The 12,364-nt window shown below is 45.2% G+C and overlaps 2 protein-coding genes across 5 annotated transcripts in view; one reads left to right on the plus strand and one right to left on the minus strand.

Moving 5' to 3' along the window:
• PIGF (phosphatidylinositol glycan anchor biosynthesis class F) overlaps positions 1–7,401 on the minus strand; it is a 77,327-nt gene extending 69,926 nt beyond the window's left edge. The window contains exons 1-2 of the mRNA XM_054727844.1: positions 7,292–7,401; positions 5,960–6,073 (exon numbers count right to left, since the gene is read on the minus strand). The gene's annotated coding sequence lies outside the window, so the exon portion shown is untranslated. The remainder of the gene's footprint in view (positions 1–5,959; positions 6,074–7,291) is intronic.
• Positions 7,402–7,875: 474 nt separating this feature from the next.
• The window catches only part of SOCS5 (suppressor of cytokine signaling 5), a 48,334-nt gene continuing 43,845 nt past the window's right edge, over positions 7,876–12,364 (plus strand). For 2 of the 4 annotated variants that reach the window (XM_028139977.2, XM_008162166.3), the window contains exon 1: positions 8,294–8,414. The gene's annotated coding sequence lies outside the window, so the exon portion shown is untranslated. Of the gene's footprint in view, positions 8,078–8,279; positions 8,415–12,364 lie in introns of those variants that run through there. The other 2 variants (XM_008162165.3, XR_008558447.1) reach the window with 2 other exon arrangements.

The following is a 12,364-nucleotide window of genomic DNA, read 5'->3' on the forward strand; positions in this document are numbered from 1 at the left end:
CTAAGTCTTTGTGCCTTAAGATATTGACAGAATATCACTCTAATTAAAAATAATCCTCAAACAGAAATGTTTCACCTATATAAGATCCTTGTTTCTCTAACAGGCAAAAATTTCAAAAGATGTTTCAACCTATATTTTAGAAATTTGGTAGATACTATATGATATATCTTAAAATGTGTCCTCCTCTGGATTAGAAATATTCAAAGTAAATCCAAGGGTAGATTTTAGGATACTTATTATGGATGCAGTCTAGGCTGATTATTTTAGTATTAAGTATATTATTAATCACCTTCCTATCTTGCCCATATGCTACCTCTGTTAGCACAAAGGCCGAATAAGACAGGTGCAACTTGATTCTATGTTACATAGTTCTCTCAAATTGAAACAAACTTTAACCCCCCAAAATAGTTTCCCATGTGAAGGACTGGATTACTGCAGATGATTACAAGCCTGAACCAGAAATGGATTCAAACAACTTTCATTCACTGCTGAAACTGAACTGGATCTGACCCCCAAAATAAATTGGCTTAGTTCCCTGTAAGAGGAACATGAATCAGGTTGCCATCTGTTCCTTCCTTCTTTAACATCAGTGGGCTGGGTTAAACATATAACCGGAGGAGTCCTTGGGGGAAGGGGAACAGAACTCTGGGTTGGTGTGTAGATAGATAGGTGTGCTGCAGTGGTAGAGTCACCCCAAGTGCAAGGAGGAGGAGTCTGGAAATTATCTGGGGAAATCTTGCAATTTGTCAAGCCATGGGGACAAGATGAGATTAATTTGCCTAAGTTTGTTTGAAGATATTTCATAAACTAAAGCTCCTTTGCTTGCCAGAGAAGAAAAACGTAATCTGAACTAGCTTAATCAAAAGGTAATTTAGAGTTTCTGATTCAGGCAAAGCTTCATCCAGGGCTCAAACAGTGTGACCCAGGACCTGATTTCTCTCTCTCCATTTCTCTATTCAGCATCTTCAATATTGGCTCCATTCTTGAGCAAGCTCTCTCCTTGTGTAGCCAACATGGATGCAAGCCACTCCGGGGACACTTGTCTCTAGATTCAAGTCTAATTGATTTTTATTACAATTAGAATACAGTTCAAACTCTTTTCCCTGAACTTCCAAGCCCCACATAATCTGATCTGGCCCCTGTATGCTTCTTTGACTTCACTGTCTACCTCTGCCCCTCACTCCCTCCATACCACATAGGCCTTCTTTCAGTTCTTCACATCTACTTTGCCTGCTCTTGTCTCAGGGCCCCTGCCTGTGCTCTTCCCCCTGCCCTTCTTTCTGTATAGATGCCTCATCATTGATGCTCATACACCACTTCCTCGGGGAAGCCACTCTGATCGCTCCAGTTACATCAGCCCTGCACTCAACATTGTTCTATTTGCAGCACCTTTAACTATATAGATTAACATCTTAATTTGCTGGTTTGTGCTTATTGTCCGCACTATAATGTAAGTCCTATGAAGTTTCTTGTATGACCAGTGCCTAGAACAATGCTGGCCATATAATGACTCAAAAAAGTTTTGTTGAATAAATAAAGGAATTTAAAATTATTGTGGGTAGAATATTTATTTCCTTAGAGAGCTTTTACTGTGTGTGTGTGTGTGTGTGTGTGTGTGTGTGTGTGTATATATATATATATATATATATATATATATATGGCTAATATGCAAAGTGTCCCCTTGGGAGTTCAACCAGGAGACCAGGAGTTTGATTGCTCGCTATGACATGCACTGACCACCAGGGGGTGGTGCAGAATGAAGGAAGGCCCTGGCCAGCAGCCTGAAGGAAGGCAGGCCCTGGGCTGGCCCTGATCCCAGGCAAGGCCTAGGGACCCTACCCGTGCATGAATTTCATGCAGCGGGCCTCTAGTTTTAATTATAAAAAGGCAATAAATAATTATAAAAATAAATGAGGATGTCATGATTGGCTTTTGAAGAAACATTATAGATAGTAGGCTAAAAGAGTTAATAGTGAGAATATAATTCTACAAGAAATGGTAACTTATGCCATAAACCAATGTAGGCGACAGGCAGGCCTGGGGACTATGTTAGGCAGAGGGATATAACAGTGACCTGACATTGATTTCGCACTCGAGGAGCTGAAAATCTATCAAAAAATATAATTTTATAATTATATCTAGAGGCCCGGTGCACAAAATTCGTACACGAGGGTGTGTGTCCCTCAGCCCAGCCTGCACCCTCTCCAATCTGAGACCCCTTGAGGGATGTCCGACTGCCCATGGGCAGTCGGACATCCCTCTCACAATCCAGAACTGCTGGCTCTCAACTGCTCGCCTGCCTGCCTTCCTGATTGCCCCTAACTGCTTCTGCCTGTGAGCCTGATCACCCCCAATTTCCCTCCTCTGCCAGCCTGGTCACTCCTAACTGCCCTCCCCTGCAGGCTTGATCGCCCCCAACTGCCCTCCCTTACAGGCCTGGTCCCTCCCAACTGCCCTCCCCTGCTGGCCTGATCACCCACAACTGCCCTCCCTTGCAGGCCTGGTCCCTCCCAACTGCTCTCCCCTGTTGGCCATCTTGTGGTGGCCATCTTGTATCCACACGGAGGCAGCCATATTGTGTGTTGGAGTGATGGTCAATTTGCATATTACTCTTTTATTAGATAGGAGAGAGGCCTGGTGCACGGGTGGGGGCCAGCTGGTTTGCCCTGAAAGGTGTCCTGGATCAGGGTGGGGGTTCCCTTGGGGCGTGGGGCGGCCTGGGCGAGAGGCCTGTGGTGGTTTGCAGGCCAGCTATGCCCCCTGGCGACCCAAGCGGAGGCCCTGGTATCTGGGATTTATTTATCTTCTATAATTGAAACTTTGTAGCCTTGAGTGGAGCCAAGCCTCCTGCTTGCTACATGGCCGCAGCCATTTATGTTGGGATTTATTTATCTTCTACAATTGAAACTTTGTAGCCTTGAGTGGAGGCCTGGGCTGGCCAGGGTGTGCGGAAAGCTTGGCTTCCTCCATTACTGGGGAAACCCAAGCCTCCTGCTAGCTCCATGGCCGCAGCCATCTTGGTTGGGTTAATTTGCATACTTGCTCCTGATTGGCTGGTGGGTGTGGCCTATGGGTGAAGTAATGGTTAATTTGCATATTGCTCTTTTATTAGATAGGATATCTAATATCTACATAATGCAAATCATGTTCATATTTATAATTACCTCATTTGATCACCACAAGAGTCCTAGGTGAGTATTACTATAATTGTTATGATTACAAGTTTTATAGGTTAAATAACTGAGCCCCAGAGAGGTTATGTGACTTGCCTTGGATGGCACAGCAAGTAATGAATAAGATTTTTAAGTTAGACCCAGATATTTTGACTATCTCTCCTGTTCTATTTTACCACTATGACTATTCAGTGTGATAAATGTATGTGCAACATGCTATGGGAGGTCAAGTATAACAAAGAGACTTTTTGTCTGGAGAGGTCAGGGAAGGATTCATTGAAGAAAAGTCATATAAATGGAGCTGTGAAAGGTGAGCAGGAGTTTCTAGGTAGAGAAGGAGATATGTTTCAGACAGAGATCTGATAAAAAGGGAAGATGAAAATGTATAGCATGTTGCATGTTGTGGGGAGCAGAGAAGTCCAGAAGGAGAGGTTGGGGCCCTATTCTGTGAAAGATTTTCGGTACCATTTTGTACACAGTTGAGTAGTCCCTGAATGCAGAGGATTGAAACAGCCAAACCTGGGTTTTCAAAAGAAAATTAGAATGGCAGATTGGTGGGTGAATTGGAGCATGAAGAAACAAGTTAGGCATTTTTCTTTCTTTTTTTGTGTGATCGTGCAAGCAAGTTTAAGTGTCTGAAGGAGGAAAGTGGAAACGAAAAGGACAGATTACAAAATGTGTGAATTAGAATCACTTTGGGGAGGTGGAAGAAAGCGAGGAGTAAAGATGATTTTTAAATATTTTTAGCTTATATGACTTGGTAGATGATGATTTTTCTCAACCAACTTAAAGAATACAGAAAAATGATTTGAGGAGATGGGGGTTTTCTTTTAGCTAAGATTTATCTTTTACTCATTTTTCATCTGAGGTGCCTGTTTGTAATGTCTAGTTAGATATGTTAAACAGATAGTTAAAATTTTGGGCCTAGACTTTGAAAGCGACGTTAAAGCTAGACATCCATTTTTTGGAGTCATCAAATTACAAGTTGCATAAAAATTTCTATAGCAAAAGAGGCACAGGAAACTTTTTGGCTTGATGGAAATGTGCTATTTCATGGTTATGATAGTGATTACACTGTTTACATGACTTAAAACAGATCAAATTTTACACATAAATGGGTGTATGTTATCTTAAATCCCTTACAAAACTAAAAATATAAGTGAATTGCTTTATATAAATAGTAAGTGATAAATAATTTTTTTTAAAAATCAGTTGATTTTTAGGAAAAAAAGAGAAGAGAATGGGAAATTGTTCTACACACATCAGTTAAAAACATCAGCACGGAAAGCTGCCATGGTTTCTGTTGTTCCAGAAGCCAGTGCTAGATGTGCCAGTTTATGGGCCATATGGGAGTTCTGCGTTCAAAATTGTATTCCCTCCCCAAACCACCCTCCTCCATCCTCAGCACACCTTGTGCCACCTGGGTTGACTTCTGTATTTGGAAGAGCTGACACAAGAAAGGTGCTTGAAGAATATAATATGACTCATTGCTGAACAAGAAATCTTTCCTTATTGATTGATTTTAGGCTAAAGGCCAATTTGGCCTCCTTTTATGGCACCATTCCCTCAGCATCACTTCCGAATTGTCCTTTCAGTGCTCAGCTTTAAATCTACTTTGCTCAAAAAAACATTTTTAATTTGATAGGAGGAGGTGAAGTCTGATACCTGTATTCACCCATCAGTGTGGACACATCTACCATGAGTATACAGTTACCAAATTTGTATCTTTATGTTCACATCTCAATTCTGTCACTTACTAAGTCTTTGAGACCTTGAAGAAAATGAGACTAATAAAATCTACCTTGCAGGATGGTGTGGATGAAGTCAGATAGCATAAGTGAAATGCTGAGTATGGCACTGAGTAGGCACTTAATGAAAGGAAGATATCTTGTCAAGCCTGACTATACTTTCTGAATTATTTAGTCTGTATCATAAGTTTTTTTTTTCCAATGTAAAAGCACTCTTACCTGCACTCTGCACTCTCACCCTAACTAATATATCCTCAGGAGACATTAGGGAATGATGGTTAAGAAGCTGACAGGTCAAGGATAAAGTTGAAAAGATTTATATAATATATACATAGATGAGAAGAGATCATTCTGGGGAGATGGGGGGGGGGGGCGGGGTGAGGAACTAGATCCAGAGAGGATGGCAAAGGTCTTTACATTTCCTCTTTCCATTTATTTAAAAATTTATCTAGCTAAAAAGAGGGGACAGAAGGACCCATCTTGATGAGTGGAACTGCAAGCCTGTGTGCCAATACACCTGGTATCAATTCATGCCAGCTGGGAGAGGAGCTTGGCTCCTCAGTGTTTTACTACCATGGTTTCCTGGGCTGGGCAGCTGGGTGTCTAATAATGATAAAAACCATAATAATACTTCATAATTACGCACTGCCCTTTGCCAGAACTTGGATTTAATTACAATGACTATGCCGGAACTGGCAACAACTCTCTCCCTGTCGGGGTGCAATACCCAAGGGCCTGGAAATACAGAGTGAAGTGGCAACTGCAACTTCTCCTGCAGAGTCTACCCTGGCAATTCACCCAAAGTGCTTTGAGTTGGAAGCTCATCATCGGAAACAAAGAGTACTTTTAAACTGCCCACATGTACTTGGCACTGTCAAATAAATGGTGTTTATGAAGCAACTACTGCTACACATGGGGCACAGCTTCATGGAATCCCAGGCCTGGAAGGGATGAACACAGATTGTCTAATTTATTATTACCCTGTCGCCTACCATGAGGCATCACTACCACTAGATTCTAATAGGTGAGTTCACTGACCTTCCATTCTGATTTGGGCCAGGGATGCTTTTGTGGTAGTGTGATTCAGGTCTCAGGCGATTCACCAATTCATGTAACACTCATTTTTCTGAGCACCCATTCTGGGCCAAGGTGCTGAGGAGACACAAAGATGTATAAAGTAAGGCATAATCCCTGCCCTCAAAGTAGCTTATCTTCTAGTTGGGGGATTTGTATGCAGACAACTGTTAACATAAAGATAGAGAAAAGTTCTCGGCTTTACTCTCTTTAAGAATAAGAAGAAAGGATGAGTGTTACGGGGGGAGACAAAAACTGAGGTGAAGAGCTGGGCAACGACTTCAGGAGGGTCTTGCAGGTGTCCCCGTCTTTTTTGTTGTTGTTGTTGTGGGATGGGTTTTTGTTTGTTTGCTTTTGTCTTCATAGCAACTATCATCTCCTGAATTATCTTGTTTATTTGCTACTTTACGAATATACTCTTGTATGTCTCACCCCATTCATGAACCTTATCAGTTTTGTTCATCACTGCAGCCTAAGCATCTCAAATAATCCCTGGCACAGAGTAAAGTGCTTAGTAAATATTGGCCTAATGAATAAATGGCCCAGGTGAGGCAGTGGCTGTAGAAATGGAGAGGAAAGGGCGTTTGGTAAATCGAATCAACAGGACCAAATTAGAAGGGATAGAGAGGTGTTACACTGTGCTGGGGTAGCATGGAGGATTACTCCCAGGTTCCTGGTTTGGCTTAAGTGAATGGATGGTGATGTTACCAAAGAAGATAAGGAACAGACTGTGTGGACTTCTGAAAGTATCTGAGTTCCAATGATGAATGAAGCTCAAGTGGAGATGTCCAGAAGCACATATAAGGTATACCCAGGCATCAAAATGATTACATCACCTACTATGCAACAGAATGATTATGTACTACAGAGGAGAGGCCTAGGGATCAGATGCTGGGCTCAAAGAGCCAACAGAGAACAGATTTGGATTAACTGAAGACAAATACAACCTGAGGCTGTAGTTTCAGGGAAATTATAGTTTCAGGGAAACTGGGGTCAGGTGTGCATTTGGGTGGCGCACGTTTCAAGAAGGATGTGGTCTATAGAATACACTGCAGTGGAGATCAAATAAGAACTAAAAAGTGACCCTTAATCTTGGTTCCATGGATGTCGCTGGCAGCTTTAAGAAGAGCACTTTCAGTGGACTCCTAGGGAGTATAATTTGACTGTTCTTGAAGCGTGAACTGAAAGCTCGATAGGGTCTCATAGGCAAGTGTTTTTTCCCCCTTGGAGGGGGGTGGTGGTTAGGTAGTAGTTTGTTTTATGTTTGGAGGCGTTGGAATCCCATCATGGGCTTACCTAACACATTAGTTGGTGAATGATGACAGGTTTCTAGAAGGCCAGCGGGAAAGAGTCCTGGCAGCGTCACAAGGCCTCAACTATGAGGCTTCTACCCTTTCAGCCATTTCTAGAGCGGGTGCCCTTCCATACAAAGTGAAGGCAAAAGGTGGGAGACAAACACCCCTCCGTCGGATTTGTGAGTCACGTTTGTGACAGCTGGGAGTCGGGATGGCAATACTTGAATTAAGTGCCCGGTTTCCCGCAGATCTTGTAACGTAGTAACGACGAGGCTCCGCGCTGGAAGAAGCTCGGAGGCTCATTCACATTTTCCGACCCGTCGCTCACACTATCCATTCATCGTTTTTCCTTTCCTTTTCCTGAACGGAGTTGAAACCTGGGCGAAGCTTCCCTCCTTCTCCCACCTCAGGTTGACCTTCCGCCCCCAAGCCCACCCGCGGCCCTACTGCGACCACGTGACCACCCTCAGTCCCCATAAGTCGCTGCCGTCGACCCCTCCCCTCGAGCCGCAGCCCGCCTAGCCCCGCCCCTCAAGCTCACGTGACCAGCTCTCTCCCACCTGACTGGCTCCTCCCTCCGCCTCGGGCCCGACCCGACCGCCTTAGCAACTGCCCGGCTCCAAAATGGCAGCCGCGCAGTGCGCGCACCCGAGTGGCCGGACCTCCCGGACTCCCGGGCCGCCCCCCCTCTCGCTCCCGGCCTCCCTCCTTCGGCCTCCACCTACCTGCCTCCGGATTGGCCACTAGGGATCCCGCCCCTCCAGAGCCCCGCCTGCTATTGGTCACGGTAGGCTGCCCTTCCGAGAGGCGTGCCCCCGCCGCCCCCCAACCCCGGGAGGTATTTTCCATTCCGGGGGGGGGTTTGGGGGGGGAGGGGGGAGGGGAAAAGGGTGTCAAGGGGGAGGCGGCCGGGAAAGGGGGTGGGGGCCTGGCGGGGGCATCCGGCGGAGCTGGTGTCCCCGAGCTCGGTCCGGAGGGAGGGAGACTGCGCTCGATCAGGCAGTCGGAGGGGACGGGACCGCGGGCGGGCGGGCGGACTCGCCCTCTCGGTGACTGCGCCTCCCGGGCCCATCCTGCCTGGCCGCAGGTGCCCCTGGATGAGGCCGCCCCGCGCGCCCCGACCGGTGAGTCTCCCCGCGGCCCGCGCCCAGCACGGCGGGCACCCGTTCCCCGGCCCCGGTGCCATCCTTAGCGGCAGCCTCTACGGTTCCTGGTGCCCGCGCCCGGCGCAGTCCGCCTCCGGCCGGTGCTTCCACACCCCGGGCGGAGGCAGCGTCGTGCCCCTGGTCGGGAAGGAGACAGCGGGCGTGGGACAGCGAGCCCTGTGCAGACCGCGCCGCGCGGAGTGGGAGCTTGCGCTTAGTAGGCTCTCGATGCATTTCTGTGGAATTGTTTTCTGGTTGGAGAAACGTGAGGTGTCTAAGGGGAACAAGGGTCCCCCGGGTCTAGTAGGAGGACGCTCGTGATCCAGGTCGAGGTGGATGGGGGCGAGGCTCCCGGAGATTGTGGGGCAATGCGGGCGCTGCAGGGAAGGAGGCACCCGCCCGACTTACTTCGGGCTCTGAGGCTCTGACGGGAGTGGGGGGTCCTCAAGGTCGAAGAAAAGAGGTCCACTGGGAGAGAGGAGCAACTGGGACGCTTGATCTGGAGGTGACTGGAGCACCTCCGGGTTTCTAACGCGAGGTGGAAAGGGATGCGCAGGCGGGTGCAGGAAGACTTCTCTGCAACTGCTTGGGGGTCCTAAGATTCTTGGGTTCTGGGGTTTGGGTATTCAGCTAGCTGAAGCGAAGTGACTTTCCGGAGAGGGGGTTGCATTTAAAGAAGGATGCTAAGAAACAATTTAAGTGCACGTCTTGTCATGGATCTCAAGTTTGAAGGCTGGGCGATTGGAGTCTCGAGGTGATATTGACATTTTTCTCTTGGCATTCCCACTAGAAGCTGGCTGGCAGCTAGACCTTTTCCGTTATCCTTTAATTTTAAATGTATGTACGTATTTGATGGTGTTTTACAGTTACTAGTTTTGCTGGAGATTCTCAAAGCTGCACCTTGAAATTCTTGTAGCAGCCGCTCCAGCTGCTGAAGATCCTTTTTCTTCAGGTCTCTTCATCTATAGCAGTGGCTCCGTTCTTACCAAGTTAACGTTTAGATTGGACTGTATTGTTTAGTTTGCTACTGACTTTTATTCTTCAACATTAATACATAATTCACATGCTTTCTTTCCCTTGCTTTTAATTGTTTCTTTACAAGGTCATGCAAAATTGAACCACAAATTCTATAGAAGTTTTAAGATATTTTAACTTGGTGTTGAATAGGAAAGATGCTGGTAAGTTAGCAGCCTAGAAACCAATACTAAAGTCAGGTTGAGGTTTCTAACAGTTGGGGATCTTAATGTCAGATGCTTAGTTTAATTTTAAGAATCGTGCATTTGCATAACACTCTTAAGAATGGATTAGGAACCTAGAAAATGCATATCAGGGTTAGGCAGTGAGTGGCAGTCCACAGAATCCACCTCTCTGGCAGTCCATAGAGGCACTTCCTGTCTCTGAGAAGCAGCAGCTAAGAATTGCACAGCTAAATCTTTTAATCTTTTAAATATTTCCTTAACCCCATATGTTATCTTACTAATTTCTCATAATTTATAAAATGTAAGTTTTTTTAAGGGAGTAGTACTTAAAGAGATTTGATAAAATTTTATAGATCAGATTTTGCCTTTTAATGCAATTCATTGGTCAGAGAAAATCTGCAAAAAAGTTAATATGTTCAGTTGGCTGAACCTCTTTAGTTCTTGAATAATTAATGGATAATTACATTTTTTTTCTCCCTATTGTCCTTGAATTTTACCGTTTGTCCTTAGGGAGAATGTACTGGCACACAAAACAGTAGCCTAAAATACTGAAACCTAACACCTTTTAACATTATAATAGCTTCTACATTTTTCACCTTGAGATTCATCTGTAGCAAACCAGTGATCTTAGAAAGCTATTCCCTGTCACCTTTGTTTAGAATGGGCTGTTTTCTCCATTTGTAGAACTAAGGGACAGTAGTGCAGTAATAACTAAACAATGAGAATGGGAAGCTTGGGAAAAGATATGTGTGTATGAGTCACATTTCTTCTAGAGCTGGAATTGTAGACCATGGAGATGATTATTTTGCAGATCAGGAAACCAAGGCTCAGAATAGGGGAAGGGACAAATTGCTAGTTAGTGATGGACAGATCTCTGGACTGTAGTCCAGGGTTTTTCTATTTTATCACATTTACAGTGTTTATTTTATTCTATTTTTACCATTGAGGCATTTTATTTGCACATATGTATTATACCTATAGAAAAAGAATCCCAGGATTTGCCCTCCTGTGTGTTTTTGTCTTTTCTTCATGGTCCATAATGCCCGCTGAGGTTGGCAGCACAGTGAAACGAAACTGACAGGTTGTTCTTCCACTTTGCTAGATCTTTGAGTTGCCCATCAAATCTGGACTGATCACTCCATACTTATTTAACCTGCCTATGTGGATTACAACAATTTTCCCAGCTCTGTGATCATCGGTGATTTCAGATTCACCAATGTAACCATGCTTCATCATCACAGTTAGAAACCAGACGATGAATTTGGAGAACAGCCTAATACGAACCTGGAGTTTGCCTCTCTTTTTGGCATTGCTGATACTCTTTAGAGCATCAGCCAGTACATTCATGTGCCTCATTATGGTGGTACAGAAAGATGGCGGAAAAGCATAGTGTTTAAACTAAAACATTCTAGTGCCAACTATAAATGACTTTTGAATTATTTGTGATGTTGTTCCCTTCTAAAGATGAGAAGTTGAGTTGACTGATTTTTCTCTCTCCATTTTTAACACCTTCACTGAGGTGTAATTAACAAACAGTAAACTTCACATGTTAAAATATACAATTATGAAACCATCAGCACAGTCAAGATAATGAACATATCCATCACCTCCTAAAATGTCGGGTCTCTGTAATCCTTCTTTTCTGCCCCTCCCCCATTCCCAGGCAACCCTTTCTGTCACTGTGGACTACTTGGGATTTTCTAGAATTTTATATAAATAAACTAGAGGCCTGGTACATGAAATTCGTGCACTGCGGGGTGGGGAGGGTGTCCCTCAGCCCAGCCTGCAGCCTCTTCAATCTGGGACTCCTAGGGGGATGCCCAAATGCCTGGCAGTTGGACATCCCTCTCACAATCCAGGACTGCTGGCTCCCAACCGCTCACCTGCCTGCCTTCCTGATTGCCCCTAACCGCTTCTGTCTGCCAGCCTAATCACCTCCTAACCACTCCCCTGCCAGCCTGATTGACGCCTAACTGCTTCCCTGCCGGCCCAATTGCCCCTAACTGCCCTCCCCTGCAGGCCTGGTCCCCCCCAACTGCCCTCCCCTGCTGACCCGGTCACCCTAACTACCCTCCCCTGCCAGCCTTATCGCCCCTAACTGCTCTCCCCTGCTGGTCTTGCCCCCCCCCCCCCAACTGCCCTTCCCTACAGGCTTGGTCCCCCCCAACTGCCCTCCCCTGCCAGCCAGGTCACCCCCAACTGTCCTCCCTTTCAGGCCTGGTCCCTCCCAACTGCCCTCCCCTGCTGGCCTGATCGCCCACAACTGCCCTCCCCTGCTGGCCATCTTGTGGTGGCCATCTTGTGTGTTGGAGTGATGGTCAATTTGCATATTACCTCTTTATTATATAGGATTCTCATAGTGTGTACTTGATTTTATCTAGTTTCATTTGTGCAGCATAATTATTTTTGAGATGTCGATATTATTATCTGTATCTATAGTTCATTACCTTTTATTTGCTGAGTAGTATTCTGTTATATAGTTGTCCCAAAATTTGCTTATTCATTCTTCTATTGAGGACATTTGGGTTGTTTTTATTCTTTGGTTATTAAAAAATCTTTTATAAACATTCATGTGCAAGTCATTGGATAAATGCTCTCATTTCTCTTAGGTATATAGCTAGGAGTAGAATGACTGGGTTTGATACAAGGTGTGATTTGTGTTGTGGTTGTGGTTATTGTCCTTTATGAAATTGCCAAACTATTTTCCAAAATGTCTGTACCATGTTACCC

Source organism: Eptesicus fuscus, chromosome 16 (genome assembly GCF_027574615.1).
Source record: "Eptesicus fuscus isolate TK198812 chromosome 16, DD_ASM_mEF_20220401, whole genome shotgun sequence".
Classification (NCBI taxonomy): Eukaryota; Metazoa; Chordata; class Mammalia; order Chiroptera; family Vespertilionidae; genus Eptesicus; species Eptesicus fuscus.